The sequence below is a fragment of the Bufo bufo genome, chromosome 8 (assembly GCF_905171765.1).
Source record: "Bufo bufo chromosome 8, aBufBuf1.1, whole genome shotgun sequence".
NCBI classification, from domain to species: domain Eukaryota; kingdom Metazoa; phylum Chordata; class Amphibia; order Anura; family Bufonidae; genus Bufo; species Bufo bufo.
The window spans coordinates 119,989,143-120,010,332 of NC_053396.1; the positions used below are offsets into that span (position 1 = coordinate 119,989,143).

The window sequence follows — 21,190 nt, forward strand, 5'->3', positions numbered from 1 at the left end:
GGGTGATTGAAGTGCCTCTTGCCTCTGTACCCCGTATGGCTATTAGAATTGTGGGTAAGTGACACAACCAGTTATTTCCAGATTGTAGTACCATTTTTTAAAGTCTTTCCTTTAGGGTTCTATTCATTCTTTCTACCATTCCTGACGATTGGGGATGATATAGTATGTGACATTTCTGCTCAACATTTAACATCTCACACATGCCTGTCATGATCTTTCCTGTGAAGTGTGTGCCTCTGTCTGACTCTATGGTCTTAGGGAATCCCCATCTTGAGAGGACTTCCCTCCATAGAGCTTTTGCTTTAGCTATTGCAGTGTCTTTCCTCGTGGGTAAGGCTTCCACCCATTTAGAAAACACATCAATCACCACTAGCAAGTAACGGTACCCTCCAGGAGCGATGGGCAAAGGGCCAACAAAGTCAATTTGTAGCCTTTCCCATGGTCCTTCTGCCAACGGTATCCTGGACAGCACAGGCCTTTGTCCTTTTGGCCTTGGATTCATTTGCGCACAGATTAAACATTCTTGTATAACCCTCACAACAGTGTCTTTCATGTATTCCCACCAATATTTTGTTTGAATAAACTTTAAAGTACCCTCAGTACCCATATGCCCTGTCAGCCTATGGTTTTCTTTGGCAATGTCCTTTTGATACTGACAAGGTACCACAAATCTAGGGCCGTCTGGGGTTTCTCTGAGCAACAAATCATCCTGCATATTGTAATATTGGGGTTTATGTGCTGTCTTTTCCCTAATGGAGCATTTGATTTGCTGTAAACTAGAGTCTTTATCCTGCTCTGCTGCTAAGCACGGTGTTGGTACTTTAACTACAGGCAGGCATTCAAGCTTAAGATCCATTTTGTCATGTTCATCCCAGGCCTGTCTTCCCTCAATATCATAGGGAGTCCACCTGGCCCCCATGACAGCTGCCTCTTTGGCTAGTTTGTCTACCTCATTGTTGCCAACCGCAATTTCATCAATGCCCTTCTGATGTGCCTTCACCTTTATTATTGCTACTCTTTGTGGTTCTAAACAGGCTTTGTCCCAAATGCCCTTCAACACTGAACCGTGTGCAAGTGTCTTCCCTGATGCATCACTAAATCCTCTTGTATGCCACAAAGGCATGTACTCAGTTAGTGATCTAGTAACATAGGCACTGTCGGAAAAGATAGCAATTGGGCCTGACTGAAAGTGAAAAATCGAAAACTCAAAGATGGTGGCTCACCTCAGGCGGGGTTCTGGATGAAGGTGCTGCTAGCCCAGACTAGAGGAACACCCCTCCTCTAATGACGTGTGTAAAGAAAAATCAAGTTTTAGGGCGAGCACTCAACACTAGCACCAATAGAATAGGGATAAAATATTTATTAAATCACAATTTGGAACACGTGTACATTTCAATAAAATAAAGGGATAAAATACATACAAAATACCACATATAGGGATAAGAGTCGTGACAGTGACTAGTCAAGAAACTTGGATACTGTATGGAATCTAACACTTGTGGTGGAACAGCTAATAAGTATTCAGCCAGCACAATAGAATGTAGCCAAGGGCATATATCCCATGTGCAGATGATTTGATCAATCAATCGTGCTGGCTTGTATCCGCGGCTCCAATGTTGATAACGTAGCAGCAACTAAACGCAACAATTGTTCCTATGGTGTGAACACAGGCTACAATGTCCTTCAATAGCGATAGTAGATAATGATAGCTGATATATGCGGCTCCAATGATGATGACGTAATGGAGCGGCTAAGTTCAACAATTGCCGCTAGTGATTAAACACAAGTTTCACTGTCCTTTAACAGTAATAGTACGGTCTAGTAGCCGTACACATTCAATAGTATGCCTGATCGCATACAAACTGTAACTGTAACGTTCCTACCTTCCTCTTTGATCAATAGCGAGGACGTCTCTGTGGACGTGTGCGGTGGGTAAGCTGCAGGTGGATCGTTCCGGCGTCTGGATAGTGACTGCTGTAATTCGCTGTCTCCAGATATCGCGGGATTACGGAAGCAGTAGGTGTCCTGGATAGCCCAAAGCGCTGTTCGGCAAATAATATGTTTGGCGTCCTAGAAATCCATATTCCTCCGATTTAAATTGAAGTTTGCATGGCCATGCATAAGATGCGGAGGTGCTTCTGTTACAGGTGTGCGGCCCAGACGCGTTTCGGGAACTCCTTCCCTTCGTCAGTGGTACTGCAACACCTGTCATACTCCGCCTTTTATATCTTCAACTTGCCTGAAATCCTGAATCACTTGATTAACTTTCAGCTGAAATAAATCTCCTGCGTTTCTTCATGCGTTTTCAGTGCGGTTTTTTTGTAAACTTGTATGCGTTTTTTCATACTATACATTGTTCATGACATTCTACATGTCCTACAGAGATCCAATTTGTAGTTTCATACTGCTCAAGAGTAATATACTCATTATACTGCATAAATGGCACAAAATGATATTATCTTACTTCATAATTAAACGCACTGGATATAATCTTACTTATGCACTATCCTATATGATGCACAATGCAAATAAATAAAGAAATAAAAAACTATAATCATACAAAATGTATATACATATACACTATGTGTACACATATATACGTATATGCATATCACACGTTTTTAAAATCCGATAAAACTACCAAAATACAAAGCAATGTGTAATCCATATTTTAAATATTGTAAGTGGTGCAATATCTTGATAGATAAATTACTAAAACGACTTATAAAAATGTAAAATATATAAAAAATAAATATACATAAAAAAGGTTGAGAGAGAGATCCAAGGGCTGTTTTATAAAAAGGCGCTCATTCAGGTAGATTTCAGATGTACAGATATTGATGGTTGGACTGTACCTCATTATCTAGATGTGTATGAGACTGGGGGCCCACACCCGAGTCCGCGACACAGTGTCGATAAACGACCAAACTGAGTCGCAAGAGTCAGAACGGGGGCACCCAGTCTACAAGAATCCAAAGATCTCCAAGTCAGCATTCAAACCTACTGGCAACAGAGATCCAAACTGGTATATATGTTTGGATTCTATCCTGGACATTTGTTTGATGTAATCTCCCCCACGCCAGTGTTTGACCACCTTCTCCAGTGCCGTGAATACCAGGCCGGAGGGATCTTTGTTATGTATATCTTTATAGTGCTTTGATAGACAATGTTTATCATAGCCTTTCCTTATGTTAGCTATATGCTCAGCCAGTCTGGTTTTCAAGGGGCGTTTTGTTCTCCCTATATATTGTCTCCTACAGGGGCACTGGATAAGGTAGACAACTCCTGGCGTGTTGCAAGTTAGGCAGTCCTTAATCTCCCACATAAATTTGTTTTGTGATGAGGAGATATTGGTGGTTTTTCTAGGTGTGGGGTTGACCTTACACGCCATACACTTCCCACACTTAAAAAAGCCTTTTAAATTCATCCAGGAGCCCAGAATTGTATTCTCCTTTTTCGTTATTTTGGATGTTTTAATTGATGGGGCTATTTTTAGGCCTAAATTGGGTGCCTTAGTAAATATTAATGCCGGGGTAGTTGATAATAGATGTCCTATCTTTTTATCACTAAGCAGATGATGCCAGTGGGTTTTAATGATTTTCTGTAATCGTTTGTGACTATTGTTAAATGGGAGAATAATTTTATTATTGATAGCTTCACTATCTTGTGATTCATCAGTTCTATCCGTCTTGTTCATGAAAAAGGTGCCTCTATCCAATTTTCTAGTTTTTTCTAGAGCTGAATTGATCACCCTTTCGGGATATTGTCTCTCCATGAATTGATCTTTCATCTTAATCGCTTCTACCTCAAAAATATGGATTACACATTGCTTTGTATTTTGGTAGTTTTATCGGATTTTAAAAACGTGTGATATGCATATACGTATATATGTGTACACATAGTGTATATGTATATACATTTTGTATGATTATAGTTTTTTATTTCTTTATTTATTTGCATTGTGCATCATATAGGATAGTGCATAAGTAAGATTATATCCAGTGCGTTTAATTATGAAGTAAGATAATATCATTTTGTGCCATTTATGCAGTATAATGAGTATATTACTCTTGAGCAGTATGAAACTACAAATTGGATCTCTGTAGGACATGTAGAATGTCATGAACAATGTATAGTATGAAAAAACGCATACAAGTTTACAAAAAAACCGCACTGAAAACGCATGAAGAAACGCAGGAGATTTATTTCAGCTGAAAGTTAATCAAGTGATTCAGGATTTCAGGCAAGTTGAAGATATAAAAGGCGGAGTATGACAGGTGTTGCAGTACCACTGACGAAGGGAAGGAGTTCCCGAAACGCGTCTGGGCCGCACACCTGTAACAGAAGCACCTCCGCATCTTATGCATGGCCATGCAAACTTCAATTTAAATCGGAGGAATATGGATTTCTAGGACGCCAAACATATTATTTGCCGAACAGCGCTTTGGGCTATCCAGGACACCTACTGCTTCCGTAATCCCGCGATATCTGGAGACAGCGAATTACAGCAGTCACTATCCAGACGCCGGAACGATCCACCTGCAGCTTACCCACCGCACACGTCCACAGAGACGTCCTCGCTATTGATCAAAGAGGAAGGTAGGAACGTTACAGTTGCAGTTTGTATGCGATCAGGCATACTATTGAATGTGTACGGCTACTAGACCGTACTATTACTGTTAAAGAACAGTGAAACTTGTGTTTAATCACTAGCGGCAATTGTTGAACTTAGCCGCTCCATTACGTCATCATCATTGGAGCCGCATATATCAGCTATCATTATCTACTATCGCTATTGAAGGACATTGTAGCCTGTGTTCACACCATAGGAACAATTGTTGCGTTTAGTTGCTGCTACGTTATCAACATTGGAGCCGCGGATACAAGCCAGCACGATTGATTGATCAAATCATCTGCACATGGGATATATGCCCTTGGCTACATTCTATTGTGCTGGCTGAATACTTATTAGCTGTTCCACCACAAGTGTTAGATTCCATACAGTATCCAAGTTTCTTGACTAGTCACTGTCACGACTCTTATCCCTATATGTGGTATTTTGTATGTATTTTATCCCTTTATTTTATTGAAATGTACACGTGTTCCAAATTGTGATTTAATAAATATTTTATCCCTATTCTATTGGTGCTAGTGTTGAGTGCTCGCCCTAAAACTTGATTTTTCTTTACACACGTCATTAGAGGAGGGGTGTTCCTCTAGTCTGGGCTAGCAGCACCTTCATCCAGAACCCCGCCTGAGGTGAGCCACCATCTTTGAGTTTTCGATTCCACTATTTAATCACCCTTTGTGTGAGCTCCTTCAGACGGGATCATGGACATTTGGCACCATTTAGAAGCCAAAAGGTTGAGAGCTGAGACCTATAGGTTCAATGATACGAAGGGTGCTCAGTCGGGAGATAGAAATATGTCAGATATTTTTCGTGAAGTACAGGGACTTCTACACAAACAATTAAGACAACACTGGGAGATTAGGTCTCTCCAACAATATTTAGAGAATAATGACATACCCAAAGGCCTTTCAGGTAATATAATTCCTGCCCAAGATTTAATCAGCGAAAAATTTGAGGAGGAATGGAATGCCCTATTGGCTTCAAACTCAGTGTCGCTGATTAAATTAATTATTAAAAGGAGGATGGAGATATTGGGCGATGTCAATGTTAAAATTACTAGTCTTAAAGAACAGATTGAGAAGCTGCCTAGAAATGCAGAATTTGAGAACTGGCAGGAAAGACTATGTAGGGGTTTGGATAGGATAGAGAGTGAAATAATAAACAGAAAAGGGAGGAAACATCTGAACCTCCATAGGAATCATCAGACAGAAAAAAGTAGGGATCATCCAAGTGTATCTGACGATAATCCCTTAATTACTATTAATGAAAGAGAAGAAGAAAATCTACAAAATAGTTATGCGGTAACGGTTAACAACTGATATGATCAATTATCCAACCAACATTTTTTAGACCACACCCCAGCACATCACAAGACACGAATAAGACACAGAGAACACACTCCCCCAACACACAATCAGGAATCTCCAACACACAGATACAACTTAAGACACAAAAATCATTATTCAACACAGAGTTTAGAAAATCACCAACACCACAATCCCCAAGGCAGAGATCACAATATATATCCCTCCAGGAATCAGAGGGACTCACGGAAAAACCACTATCAGGATCACACAGAGGCACGAAAAAAACCAGAAGAAGTTCTAGAAAGAACAAGATACCACAGGAGACACTAACTAACACTAACACTACAATAATTAATTTAAGCTCAATGATTCTCACTAAACCACAAATTAAGCTATTAGAAAAAGGTCTGAAATTTGCGCCAACTGAAAAATTGGATAAATTTTCCGCTTACATAGGGATCCAAAAATACATTAGAAATATATGTTTAAAAAAGCACTTTCTAAAAAATCCAATAATTAGAAATATACCCGTAGACCTAAGCAAACCCATATTGAAAAATAAATCCACATTTTTTCCCAGGAATGAAATTAGCGCAGAAATGGCTACCTTCCAGAAAAATGTGGAAGAGGACATACGTAAATTGAAAGTAGGATCGATATACCAGAATAATCTGACGAAACAAGAACACTATGCTATTAGACAGTTACAAGAAACTGAGGCCATTACAATACGGCCTGCAGATAAAGGGGGGGGCAGTGGTTGTTCTTAATACAGTAGACTACAACGAAGAATGTCTACGCCAACTAACAGATATTGAGACATATTCCCCATTAAAAAATGATCCATTGGAGGGTTTTGAGCAAGACCTGAAACTATTGTGTACAAAAGGTCTGGAACTTACAATAATTTCGAAACAAGAATATGACTTCATTCTGGGGACACAGAGGAGACTACCAGTCTTCTACTGTCTCCCCAAAGTGCATAAAAGCCTGGAAAAACCACCAGGCCGACCGATAGTCTCGGGAATTGGCTCAATATCATCTAATCTGTCTAAATTCATAGATGTACAGATACAACCGGTTGTTAAGAAAACATCTTCCTATATCAAGGACACAACCCACATTATTAAGATACTGGAAGAAATGCGCACTGAGCCAGGGTGGATCATGGGAACTCTTGATGTTCAGTCACTGTACACAGTGATTGACCATCAACAAGGTATATTAGCAGTAGGGGAACAACTTAGGAGAGATGGATCAATGAATGAAGCATGTATTGATTTCATCTTAGAGGGTATAAATTATATTTTGACCCACAATTATTTTTATTTTGAAGGCAACTTTTATTTACAGAAGTGTGGGACCGCCATGGGAACCAGATTCGCCCCCAGCTATGCCAACCTTTTTTTGGCAGAATGGGAATTTAACACCATCAAGCCCAGGCTGGGGGTGGATCTGGTCCTATGGCGGAGATTTATAGATGATGTCATTTTTATTTGGAATAAAAGTAGAGAAGAATTAGATTCTTTCCTGCAAGAAATTAATCAAAATCAATTGAATTTGAGATTTACTGTAAGTATTGCAGAGGAGACAGAATTTTTGGATCTAAAAATAAAACCAGTAGAACAAAGATATATATGCAATACATTATCGAAGCCTACCGCAAAAAATAGCTTTATACAATTTTCGAGCTGTCATCTACCAACCTGGCTGCTGAATGTGCCATATGGCCAGTTTCGCAGAATAAAAAGAAATTGTACACAGGACGATGATTTTGAGGTAGAAGCGATTAAGATGAAAGATCAATTCATGGAGAGACAATATCCCGAAAGGGTGATCAATTCAGCTCTAGAAAAAACTAGAAAATTGGATAGAGGCACCTTTTTCATGAACAAGACGGATAGAACTGATGAATCACAAGATAGTGAAGCTATCAATAATAAAATTATTCTCCCATTTAACAATAGTCACAAACGATTACAGAAAATCATTAAAACCCACTGGCATCATCTGCTTAGTGATAAAAAGATAGGACATCTATTATCAACTACCCCGGCATTAATATTTACTAAGGCACCCAATTTAGGCCTAAAAATAGCCCCATCAATTAAAACATCCAAAATAACGAAAAAGGAGAATACAATTCTGGGCTCCTGGATGAATTTAAAAGGCTTTTTTAAGTGTGGGAAGTGTATGGCGTGTAAGGTCAACCCCACACCTAGAAAAACCACCAATATCTCCTCATCACAAAACAAATTTATGTGGGAGATTAAGGACTGCCTAACTTGCAACACGCCAGGAGTTGTCTACCTTATCCAGTGCCCCTGTAGGAGACAATATATAGGGAGAACAAAACGCCCCTTGAAAACCAGACTGGCTGAGCATATAGCTAACATAAGGAAAGGCTATGATAAACATTGTCTATCAAAGCACTATAAAGATATACATAACAAAGATCCCTCCGGCCTGGTATTCACGGCACTGGAGAAGGTGGTCAAACACTGGCGTGGGGGAGATTACATCAAACAAATGTCCAGGATAGAATCCAAACATATATACCAGTTTGGATCTCTGTTGCCAGTAGGTTTGAATGCTGACTTGGAGATCTTTGGATTCTTGTAGACTGGGTGCCCCCGTTCTGACTCTTGCGACTCAGTTTGGTCGTTTATCGACACTGTGTCGCGGACTCGGGTGTGGGCCCCCAGTCTCATACACATCTAGATAATGAGGTACAGTCCAACCATCAATATCTGTACATCTGAAATCTACCTGAATGAGCGCCTTTTTATAAAACAGCCCTTGGATCTCTCTCTCAACCTTTTTTATGTATATTTATTTTTTATATATTTTACATTTTTATAAGTCGTTTTAGTAATTTATCTATCAAGATATTGCACCACTTACAATATTTAAAATATGGATTACACATTGCTTTGTATTTTGGTAGTTTTATCGGATTTTAAAAACGTGTGATATGCATATACGTATATATGTGTACACATAGTGTATATGTATATACATTTTGTATGATTATAGTTTTTTATTTCTTTATTTATTTGCATTGTGCATCATATAGGATAGTGCATAAGTAAGATTATATCCAGTGCGTTTAATTATGAAGTAAGATAATATCATTTTGTGCCATTTATGCAGTATAATGAGTATATTACTCTTGAGCAGTATGAAACTACAAATTGGATCTCTGTAGGACATGTAGAATGTCATGAACAATGTATAGTATGAAAAAACGCATACAAGTTTACAAAAAAACCGCACTGAAAACGCATGAAGAAACGCAGGAGATTTATTTCAGCTGAAAGTTAATCAAGTGATTCAGGATTTCAGGCAAGTTGAAGATATAAAAGGCGGAGTATGACAGGTGTTGCAGTACCACTGACGAAGGGAAGGAGTTCCCGAAACGCGTCTGGGCCGCACACCTGTAACAGAAGCACCTCCGCATCTTATGCATGGCCATGCAAACTTCAATTTAAATCGGAGGAATATGGATTTCTAGGACGCCAAACATATTATTTGCCGAACAGCGCTTTGGGCTATCCAGGACACCTACTGCTTCCGTAATCCCGCGATATCTGGAGACAGCGAATTACAGCAGTCACTATCCAGACGCCGGAACGATCCACCTGCAGCTTACCCACCGCACACGTCCACAGAGACGTCCTCGCTATTGATCAAAGAGGAAGGTAGGAACGTTACAGTTGCAGTTTGTATGCGATCAGGCATACTATTGAATGTGTACGGCTACTAGACCGTACTATTACTGTTAAAGGACAGTGAAACTTGTGTTTAATCACTAGCGGCAATTGTTGAACTTAGCCGCTCCATTACGTCATCATCATTGGAGCCGCATATATCAGCTATCATTATCTACTATCGCTATTGAAGGACATTGTAGCCTGTGTTCACACCATAGGAACAATTGTTGCGTTTAGTTGCTGCTACGTTATCAACATTGGAGCCGCGGATACAAGCCAGCACGATTGATTGATCAAATCATCTGCACATGGGATATATGCCCTTGGCTACATTCTATTGTGCTGGCTGAATACTTATTAGCTGTTCCACCACAAGTGTTAGATTCCATACAGTATCCAAGTTTCTTGACTAGTCACTGTCACGACTCTTATCCCTATATGTGGTATTTTGTATGTATTTTATCCCTTTATTTTATTGAAATGTACACGTGTTCCAAATTGTGATTTAATAAATATTTTATCCCTATTCTATTGGTGCTAGTGTTGAGTGCTCGCCCTAAAACTTGATTTTTCTTGAAAGTGAAAAATGACTTCTCTTACCGCTTCCAATTCTGCTCTTTGAGCGGAGAAATTTCTTGGGCACTTAATGAGAATTTGTTCATTGGTTTGTGGACACCACATGGCGTACCCCATGTGAAACTGTCCTTCTTCCCAATACCTAGATCCATCCACCCAAATTTTCAGATCTGCCTTTCCTGCTGTCAATTTGAATACTTCCTGTGTCTTAGTCTTATGCATCTCTCCACAATCATGTTTCTCACCTTCGTATTGCATCAGTTGTGGCAGCACATAGGTGGTACTATGTGCTACAGTGATGTTACTTGGTTTCAGATCTACCAGCCAACTGGCTACCCTTTGAGATAACACTCCACTGAGGGTCCGCTCCAAGAGCATCTTGACGGGAGGGTGAGGTGTTTTTATGATGATCTTGGCAAACCTCACTATGTGTTCTGTAGCTATAACTGCCCAGTATACTGCCAAAAGATTTCTGACACAGTCCTCAAATCCTATTTCCACAGGACTCAATAACCTTGATAGGTATCCAACAGGAACCCATTTTCCTTGCCTCTTGTAGCAACACAGCCGTAATTGCTATTTTGGAGGCATTGACCTGTATTGCAAAGGGTAAATCTGGGTTTGGATTGCTTAGAGCAGGTGCCTGAGTGAGGCTGATCTTCAGTCTAACAAACGCTCCCTCATGCTCTTGCATCCACTCAAGGGGGTCTGCTTCCCGTGCCTCTCCTTTCAGGAGTTCATAGAGCGGATTAGCTTTCTCAGCAAATCCCTCTATGAAGTCCCTACAAAATCCAACCATCCCTAAAACCTGCCTAAGGGCTGTTTTTGTGTTTGGACTCGGCAACTTCTGTATAGTTTCACACTTGTTAGGGTCAGGAATCCTCCCTCCTTTTGAAACTATGGCTCCCAAAAATGTCACCGATTCCTTTATTAACTGGGCCTTCATAGGATTTAGCTTAAGGCCTGCATCTTCAAGAAGTCTCAACAACTCATTTAGTAACACGTAGTGTTTTTCCTTGTTGTCAGTTTGGAGCAATATGTCATCCACATATTGCACAATACAGTCAGGCTCCGAAAATGACAACAATATTCCAACCATGCATTTATGGAAGTATGTTGAACTGGATTTGAAACCCTGTGGCAACCGACAAAATGTGTATTGTTTCCCTTGAAATGTAAATGCAAATTTGTATTGGCAATCAGGATGAATAGGAATTGAAAAATACCCATTTGAGATGTCTATTGATGAGTACACCATGGAAGATGGCTTAAGTGTTATCATTATGTCGGGCATTTTGGCGACAACATTTGTAACGGGAGGGGTACACTTGTTTAATGCCCTGTAGTCTAGAGTAGGGCGCCACCCATTTGGTTTCCGAACGGGCCATAAAGGGGCATTGTTTGTAGACTGGCATTCCCTGATTACATTTTGGACCAGCAATTCCTCAATTGTGTTTTTGATATATGAAATTGACTCAGGTGGTATCTTGTATTGCCTCTGGGGAGGGGGATCTGGGCCTTCTACTATCACCATCATATTTGATACTTTGCCACACTGAGTTTTTGATGTTGCCCACACTTTGTTATGTTGCCACAAGATATTAGCCAATCGTTTATCCTCCGTTTTTAACAATGCAGCAGGGTCTAGAGACTCTGCACCCTTGATCGCAGCAATTCCATAGTTATCAGTAACCATTTTAAGGCAGCCTTTATATCGTGATCCTTTCCACAACATCCAGAGAAAGGAGAAAAGAAAAAACACAGCGCCTCATGTGCGGTACCGCCTTATATAAAATATAAAATTATGGTGCGTATTGCGCTTACCGGATTTTGTTGTGAATAGTCACAACAGCTGGATGTGCCTTAGCTGGTATATTTCCCCACCAGCATTAGGGGATGCCGTGCTGCTGCCTGGGTCTTTTCCTGTCCAAAGGTTCCAGGGAAATAGGTATGCAGAGATTCTTAAAAATATCAGACCACTATCCGGCGCTGCAGGCATAGAAATCAGTCCTTGAGGTAAGTAAGATTCTTTTTATTAAAGTCAACGCGTTTCAAGGGCAAAGGCCCCCTTCGTCAGGACAATATACAGAATAAAGATACACTTGTAATCAGGTTATTTAAAACACTGTTTTGGCGGGTTAAAAAGGGGGAGGTTCAGGGGGTGGGGTGGGCGTGTTTAGTATAATGAGCCTGTTTGCCGATATCTTCTAGTGATCTGCGGCAATAGATGTTAAATGCCTGACACTTAGGGCTCATTCAGACGGCCGTATGCTGTCCGCAAAAATACTGAATGCTATCCGTTTTTTTGCGGATCCGCAAAAAAAATGAAACATGTCCTATACTTGTCCGTGAAAATCAGGACATGGCCCCATTGAAGTCTATGGGTCCGCAAAAATACTGAATGCTATCCGTTTTTTTGCAGATCCGTTTTTTTGCGGATCCGCAAAAAAACGGATAGCATTCAGTATTTTTGCGGACAGCATACGGCCGTCTGAATGAGCCCTTACTGTGAACATCAGCGCAGTGTCCGACACTTACTGTGATGTGCAGGTGGTCTGATTGCATACAAGTTTCAACCTTAGGTTTCACAATACACATAGTGATATATTTTGATACATTTGATACATTGTATGAACACATTTGCTATTACTTGAGATGATGTGTTCAGGGTTACAGCTGCACTGCTGACTGCTGACTCCACACTAGGTCAGCACCGCAGTGAACATTGTTCCTTCCTATAGCGCTGAGGGCATATCGTGCTCCCTGCTTTTATTACACAGCAGCTCGCCTGTCGGTTATTCTTGTGAGATCTCCTGGCTCCTCCTGCCTGCTGTCACATTCAGAACTGCCTGATCTCTCAGACCAAGACCCTCAACGTCCACAGATCAGTATGATAGGGCGCTGGTGTTCATATTTGCTTAGTTCTCTATGTTAAATTTGTGCAGTCGCTCCTAGGATATATCGATTTAGGGGGCTCTGAATATACCAGAACGCCAGAATGCAATATATGCAGTCACTCCTAGGATATACCAATTAGGGGGTTCTGAATCCTTGTTCCCAAGGCATGACATGATTTGAGCACGTGTGGCAAATGGGGTATCTTCATTTCTTTACATATACATATGTATATATATATATATATACACACACATACACATATATATACATACACATACATACACAAAACTGCCAGGCCATGAGGTGCACTTATCATAAGCCGGCCATTTATATAAGGTGCAGTGGTATAAATAATAAATAATACCCTTTATGACCAGCTGTGGTCTCTTTGGGGAAATGGGTAAATTCTATTCGATTTAAAAGAGTAAAAGGAACTCTTATAAAATGCAGGATATGATTAAATTATAAATTATAATATATATATATATAGAGAATAAAGATATATATAGAGAATAAGAACCAAAATACACATAAAAATAGAGACATCTGTTAGTATTACAATCATGGCTATAAATATAGTCCCAATGCTATCATTATGTCCCAGTAATTATAATGAGATGTATCGCAAGATCTCTAGCTGATCCCTTATTTGTAGACATGATGGGTGTACTCCAATAGGGCAGGGTTGTATGACGTATTTTCTGGTGCGCGTATATCAGGATACGTTCAATGGGACCAGACATATTGATATACATATATATATATATTTTGTAGTCCAATATATATAAAAAAATCAATAAAATAATGACTAGTATGGGGAAATTAATACTGATAATAATAATAAAAAAATATATATAAATATATTTTTTTTAAAAATTCTAAAAAAAATATGTACCCTTTCTAAACCACGCTAGACAGTCCCACACACCAAGTGTCTCTTTTTTAGGGGCAAAGACATATCCCCCCCCACCCCCCTGTAAAACCAAATGTACCGATCACCCAGTATTTCCCAAAAATAAAAAGAAAACTAGAACACGAGGAAAGAGAGGAGGACAACACCAAAAAAGGAAGAGTGGTATAAAGAAACATGAGCCCCCCATCCCCGTTGGAGAAATACCTACGGTGAAAATATTCAATTTATCCACACATACGCTCACAGCTCATGAAAATAACCTTTTACAAAAAGGATTGTCTTTTTGCCCTCAAAATCAGGTCGACTCTCTAGGCCTATTCATGGATATCCAGAAATTCAGGCGCAATCTAACGATTAAGAGACATTTTGATGTAGAGAAGAACAAACCACCCCCCCAAAAAACAAGAGAGACATCGGTCAGCTATAAGGATAAGGAGACCATAGGAAACAATGGAGAAATCCAACAAATGGAAACATACAACTATAAACATATTGAGGTCCGACCCAAATCCAACTTTTTCCCACTGTATAGTCAGGGACACTGTATCCCGACCTTCTTTGATCTTGTATCCACAGACCTGAAGAAACTGGCCAATGGAACAAAAACTGATAAAACCTATACATCCAAAGGGAATTTAACATACCATGAACGCAGAGCATTAGATGCACTAAAAAAGAATGATGAATTGATCATTCGACCTGCGGATAAGGGAGGGGGACTGGTCATACAGAATTATGATGACTATGAAAAAGAGGCACAAAATATTCTCAGTGACACCTATTATGAACGTATTCCATATGATCCATTTCCTGAAACTACAAAGAAATTAAATTCCCTTGTAAAAAATGCATATGAGAAAGGGTATATAAATAAAAAAGAACGTAATTTTCTGTCCCCCAAAACACCATGCACCCCATATTTTTACCATTTACCCAAAATACACAAAAATATACAAAACCCACCCGGCAGACCCATCGTATCCAATACAAAATGCGCGACCAGTAATTTATCACAGTTTATGGATATATATTTACAATCATATGTAAAGAAATTACCAAGCTACTTGCATGATTCGAGCCAACTCATCCGAGAATTAAAACAAATAGAGTGGAAAGATACATATGGCCTACTTACCATGGATGTGACAGCCCTCTATTCCAATATCGAACACGACATAGGAATAGAATGTGTAAAAACAACACTAGAAAAAGATGATACGCTAACATCACCCCAAATAGAATTTCTTCTGGAGAGCCTACGCTTTATCCTCCAGAATAACTATTTCATATACCATAATGCGGTCTACCATCAGCGCAAAGGAACCGCCATGGGGACGCGAGTAGCGCCGGCGTTCGCAAACCTATTTATGGGGGAATTTGAGGAAAAATTTATAACTAACCACCCAGAGTGTCACAAACAGATCGTGTATTATAAAGGATATATCGATGACTTGTTCATCATCTGGGATGGGAATGAAGATATGGCAAAAAATTTCTGCAGCTCCCTCAATAACACCAACTGGGGAATTTCCTTTACTCCAAATTACAACAAAGTAGAGATAGAATTTTTAGACATCATCATCTCATGCCGCAATAACCGTCTAAGCACGAAAACATACTTCAAAACAGTGGACACCAACAGCTATATCCACTATTCCAGTTTCCATCACAAAAAGTGGCTTCAAAATATACCTTACAGCCAATGCAAAAGGATCAGACGCAACTGCACAAAAAATGAGGACTTTAAAACCCAGACCAAAATTCTTGAAAATAGGTTCCGTGACAAGGGCTACCCCAAAAAATTAGTTCAAGACGCCATAAAAAAGAGCAGCCTACAGTCACAAGAGGAATGCCTATCAATCGCCACTAAACAACAGGATCCTATAGAAATAGTCCGGTTCATTACACAATACAATACATCCAATACAAAGATACAAAAAATCCTGAGAAATCACTGGCATATCCTTCTACAAGATCCATATATAGCAAAATACCTACCCACAATACCGAAAATTACATATAGACGAGCACCTACCATAAAAAATATATTAGCCCCAAGCAAACCCAAACAACATACCCAAAGGATAGAGGTAGGCGAACCGAGCCGGGGAAAGGAAAAAGGGAGCTATAGGTGCGGAGCTAAGAATTGCCTGTGCTGTAAAATTATTATGCACAAACAAACTTCCTTTACTTCCAATTGCAATGGCACATCATTTCCCATAAAACATCACCTCACTTGCCATTCCACCTACGTCATCTACCTCATTGAATGCGGATGCGGCCTGCAATATGTGGGCCGCACCACCCAAGCCCTCCACTGTCGGGTGAACCAACATAGGTACAATATCCGCAAACAGTATCTGAAACACGGGGTGTCCAGACATTGCGCATCCACACCGGAAAAAGAAAAACACGCGATTAAAATTACCCCAATCGATTTCATACCGGAGAATCCTTTTAACCGCTTTGAAAGATTACAAAAAAGGGAAGTTTATTGGATATACCAATTAGACACACTAAGCCCACGAGGCCTGAACGAAATTAATGAGACCATCCTATGATAAACAATATACATATAGAGGTTAAGGGCTAGCCAACACACATCAATTCAACTTACACGCCCAGACAGGCGCTTATATATGACTGTGTGCGCGTGTGTGCATCCCTACACACGTGTGTATAGAGAGACATATATCTGGTCAACATCTCAAAGAACTAGGGCTAATAATTTATTAATGGAAGCATGGTGAATATACACCACAACACCTATACAATATTTATATACGGACGTAGTCATGTATGCACCATTTATATGTATTTATTATCCAGCTTATTTTTTTATTCTTTTAAAATATTTTTTTAGAATTTTTAAAAAATATATATTTATATATATTTTTTTATTATTATTATTATCAGTATTAATTTCCCCATACTAGTCATTATTTTATTGATTTTTTTATATATATTGGACTACAAAATATATATATATATGTATATCAATATGTCTGGTCCCATTGAACGTATCCTGATATACGCGCACCAGAAAATACGTCATACAACCCTGCCCTATTGGAGTACACCCATCATGTCTACAAATAAGGGATCAGCTAGAGATCTTGCGATACATCTCATTATAATTACTGGGACATAATGATAGCATTGGGACTATATTTATAGCCATGATTGTAATACTAACAGATGTCTCTATTTTTATGTGTATTTTGGTTCTTATTCTCTATATATATCTTTATTCTCTATATATATATATTATAATTTATAATTTAATCATATCCTGCATTTTATAAGAGTTCCTTTTACTCTTTTAAATCGAATAGAATTTACCCATTTCCCCAAAGAGACCACAGCTGGTCATAAAGGGTATTATTTATTATTTATACCACTGCACCTTATATAAATGGCCGGCTTATGATAAGTGCACCTCATGGCCTGGCAGTTTTGTGTATGTATGTGTATGTATATATATGTGTATGTGTGTATGTGTGTATATATATATATATATATATACATATGTATCTGTAAAGAAATGAAGATACCCCATTTGCCACACGTGCTCAAATCATGTCATGCCTTGGGAACAAGGATTCAGAACCCCCTAATTGGTATATCCTAGGAGTGACTGCATATATTGCATTCTGGCGTTCTGGTATATTCAGAGCCCCCTAAATCGATATATCCTAGGAGCGACTGCACAAATTTAACATAGAGAACTAAGCAAATATGAACACCAGCGCCCTATCATACCGATCTGTGGACGTTGAGGGTCTTGGTCTGAGAGATCAGGCAGTTCTGAATGTGACAGCAGGCAGGAGGAGCCAGGAGATCTCACAAGAATAACCGACAGGCGAGCTGCTGTGTAATAAAAGCAGGGAGCACGATATGCCCTCAGCGCTATAGGAAGGAACAATGTTCACTGCGGTGCTGACCTAGTGTGGAGTCAGCAGTCAGCAGTGCAGCTGTAACCCTGAACACATCATCTCAAGTAATAGCAAATGTGTTCATACAATGTATCAAATGTATCAAAATATATCACTATGTGTATTGTGAAACCTAAGGTTGAAACTTGTATGCAATCAGACCACCTGCACATCACAGTAAGTGTCGGACACTGCGCTGATGTTCACAGTAAGTGTCAGGCATTTAACATCTATTGCCGCAGATCACTAGAAGATATCGGCAAACAGGCTCATTATACTAAACACGCCCACCCCACCCCCTGAACCTCCCCCTTTTTAACCCGCCAAAACAGTGTTTTAAATAACCTGATTACAAGTGTATCTTTATTCTGTATATTGTCCTGACGAAGGGGGCCTTTGCCCTTGAAACGCGTTGACTTTAATAAAAAGAATCTTACTTACCTCAAGGACTGATTTCTATGCCTGCAGCGCCGGATAGTGGTCTGATATTTTTAAGAATCTCTGCATTCCACAACATCCAGTTACACAGATCAACAATGAGCCCATGTTCCCTCATTACATCTGATCCAATGATAGTACCCTCATGTGTTGGAGACAAGTATAAACTATGCTCCACACCTAGGTTTCCCATGCTTATAGCTACCGGTACAGATTGCCTAGAAGGTACCAATTGTCCACCAAAGCCTCTTAGAAAAATACTTTTACCTCTAGGATTCATGGTCAAATCCAGTTTTGTCAAACTTACCGATGCCCCCGTATCCATTAAAATATTTGTACGATGGCCCCCTACCGCACCCTGGATATGTGGTCTACCGCCTTTGTCCCTATCTAGCTGGCACACAAGGGACAACACAGGGGCCTGACATCCCTATTGTTTTACATAAGGATTTGGGGCCTTAAATTCCTCTGGCAACTCCGCTATTGCTTTTCCTATCCTCCTGATTTCTTTCAAAAGTGAACCATACAATGTAGCTTCAGGAGGCTGAGGTACTCCATCAGCTGCATTATTTAATCCTTGCTTTTGCTGCTGTTTTCTTGGAATAAAAGCTCTGTCATTGTTGCCTTTCCTACTACTTCTGCATTCTCTCATAGTATGACCTGTATTTCCACATTTGTAGCACTTCCCCATAAATCTTACTTTGCCTTCATTCTTAACTACTTCTGATATTCTCTTCTGAGGTTTGTTGTCATTACAAGTCTCCTGAATCCAGTCCTTTAAAATATTTTGAAAGGCTTGATAGGAATTTGCGTTCCTTAAGGCAACCTTTGTTGGGTAGTCAACAAATGTGCATTTATTAGCCATTGAATAAAGAAAACTGCTGTTGTCAGGAAATAGGGTCAAATACTCACTACAGAAAATGATTAGGTCATCCCCTCTCCTTAATTTTGCATTCTCTAGGGCATTGGTACCTCTAGTATCTCTTTCTCCCATTACTCTCTGCAACTCTTTCAGCCTACATTTGCATTTCCCCAGTTGGAATTGAGTTCCGCAGATAATCCTTTGTGAGTGCCCACAGGAGGCTGCTACTTCTCACAAAGCTGAGATGGGATCCATACCCTAAACAAGGCACATGCATCCCTATTGTTGAGATTATACTGCGTAACCACAGCTTCCAGCCTGTTAAAAAGATTAATGGGTGAAGCACTTGTATCAAATTTCCCCAATATTTGCATAGGTTTGTTTTATCCTGTATAGAGAGTGTTGTGGATTGGATATGATTGCTACCATGAATATGCAAACTATCTCATCTTTGTCTGCTTCCATCTGACACAGGAGTAAATAGAGAGGAACTATGATCTGGGGTTGATTGTGGCCCATCTGCAGTGCAAATAGGCTGCTCCTCCCCCCATTTACAATCTCTTTCCTCCTGCTCAGGGGAACTGTACACCTGTGTTTGATCACCACAACAATAATTATTAGCGCTTTCCTGTGATCTCATGGTCATATTGCAATGTTGTTTATGACACAGTTGTTTATTAACATCATGCAACCGATCTTGAAGTACTTTTACAACATCATCATTCCTTGCTTCTTTCTCTTCTAAAGATGCAATTAGCAGATCTCTAAGTCTACATCTTTCCTCATACTCCCCTATTTCATCTTCCAAATCACAATTCTGTTGAACCAGCCTATCCACTACCTCTCTAAGATCTTCACACTCACAACCATCATTTCCAGCGCTAGCAATAGCCACAGTGATTCTCTGTTCAACTCTATCCAGCTCACCCCTTAACTGAGCCTTTTCAGAGTACCACTGCAATTCCTTTTGCTCTGCAATCTTTCATTTTCATTAGCATGCACAACATATTAGCCAATTTCTCTTTCTTTGCTTTCTTATTCGACTTTCTATGTTTGCTATTTGCATTCTGCTCATCACATTGCTTTATCATATCATTAAACTGATGTGTTAAAGCATCGTTTGTACAAATCTTAAAACTAGCAGATGCATGTTTTTGAACTAATTTATTCACAATTACCATTTTACTTACTCATACAGACAACAGAAACAAATACCACTAACTTACTACAGTCAGTAAATGACAATTCACAAAGAAAAATAAATAAACCACAAATGTATTGCAACTAGTAAATACTAATTCATTACAAAACAAACAACACCAGGGACACAGATTTCATAAAATCCTTCCTATGGTAATCACACTCCAAAACCACTATCAGAGTCTCGTGATTTACCTATCCTTAACTGACCGTATCTCATATACCTGATCAACTACAGATCCAAGATCCAGGCCAAGAGTGATCTCCTATTGAAGCATAAGGCTACTTCCCCTTAACATGAGGTTCACAGACTTTTCTCTCCCTCACTTTCTTCGCAGAGATGTCAGTTTTTTTTCCTTTAGATCCTATGAGCACTTCAGTCAACAGGGTACTAACCCTAACTTGCCGGCAACACTTAATAATTCAACAAATACACAGGCCTGAACTTCATAGATTATTACTAACATACATAACATAACATATATACAATTCAAGTAAAGGAACTGCTACTCACCAATTAAACGCGTCCGTTTTACTGATGCAGTATAACCTCGAACTTCAGGTTGATGTCTCAGGTGTTCCTTAGAATTCACGAACCAGCGTGCTACTTGTCCACCAATGATACTTCCCATTGTTATGTCTTTCTTTGCAGAGGTTTTGGTCCGGTCTCAATGCAGGATATTCCTTGATCTTTCAGTAACTGAATAAAGCATAATCA

General features: G+C 39.5%; 1 pseudogene; it reads right to left on the reverse strand.

Annotated features, from left to right (window-relative positions):
• Positions 1-18,840: 18,840 nt before the first annotated feature.
• LOC120978088 lies at positions 18,841-20,453 on the reverse strand (annotated as a pseudogene).
• Between the last annotated feature and the right edge of the window lie 737 nt (positions 20,454-21,190).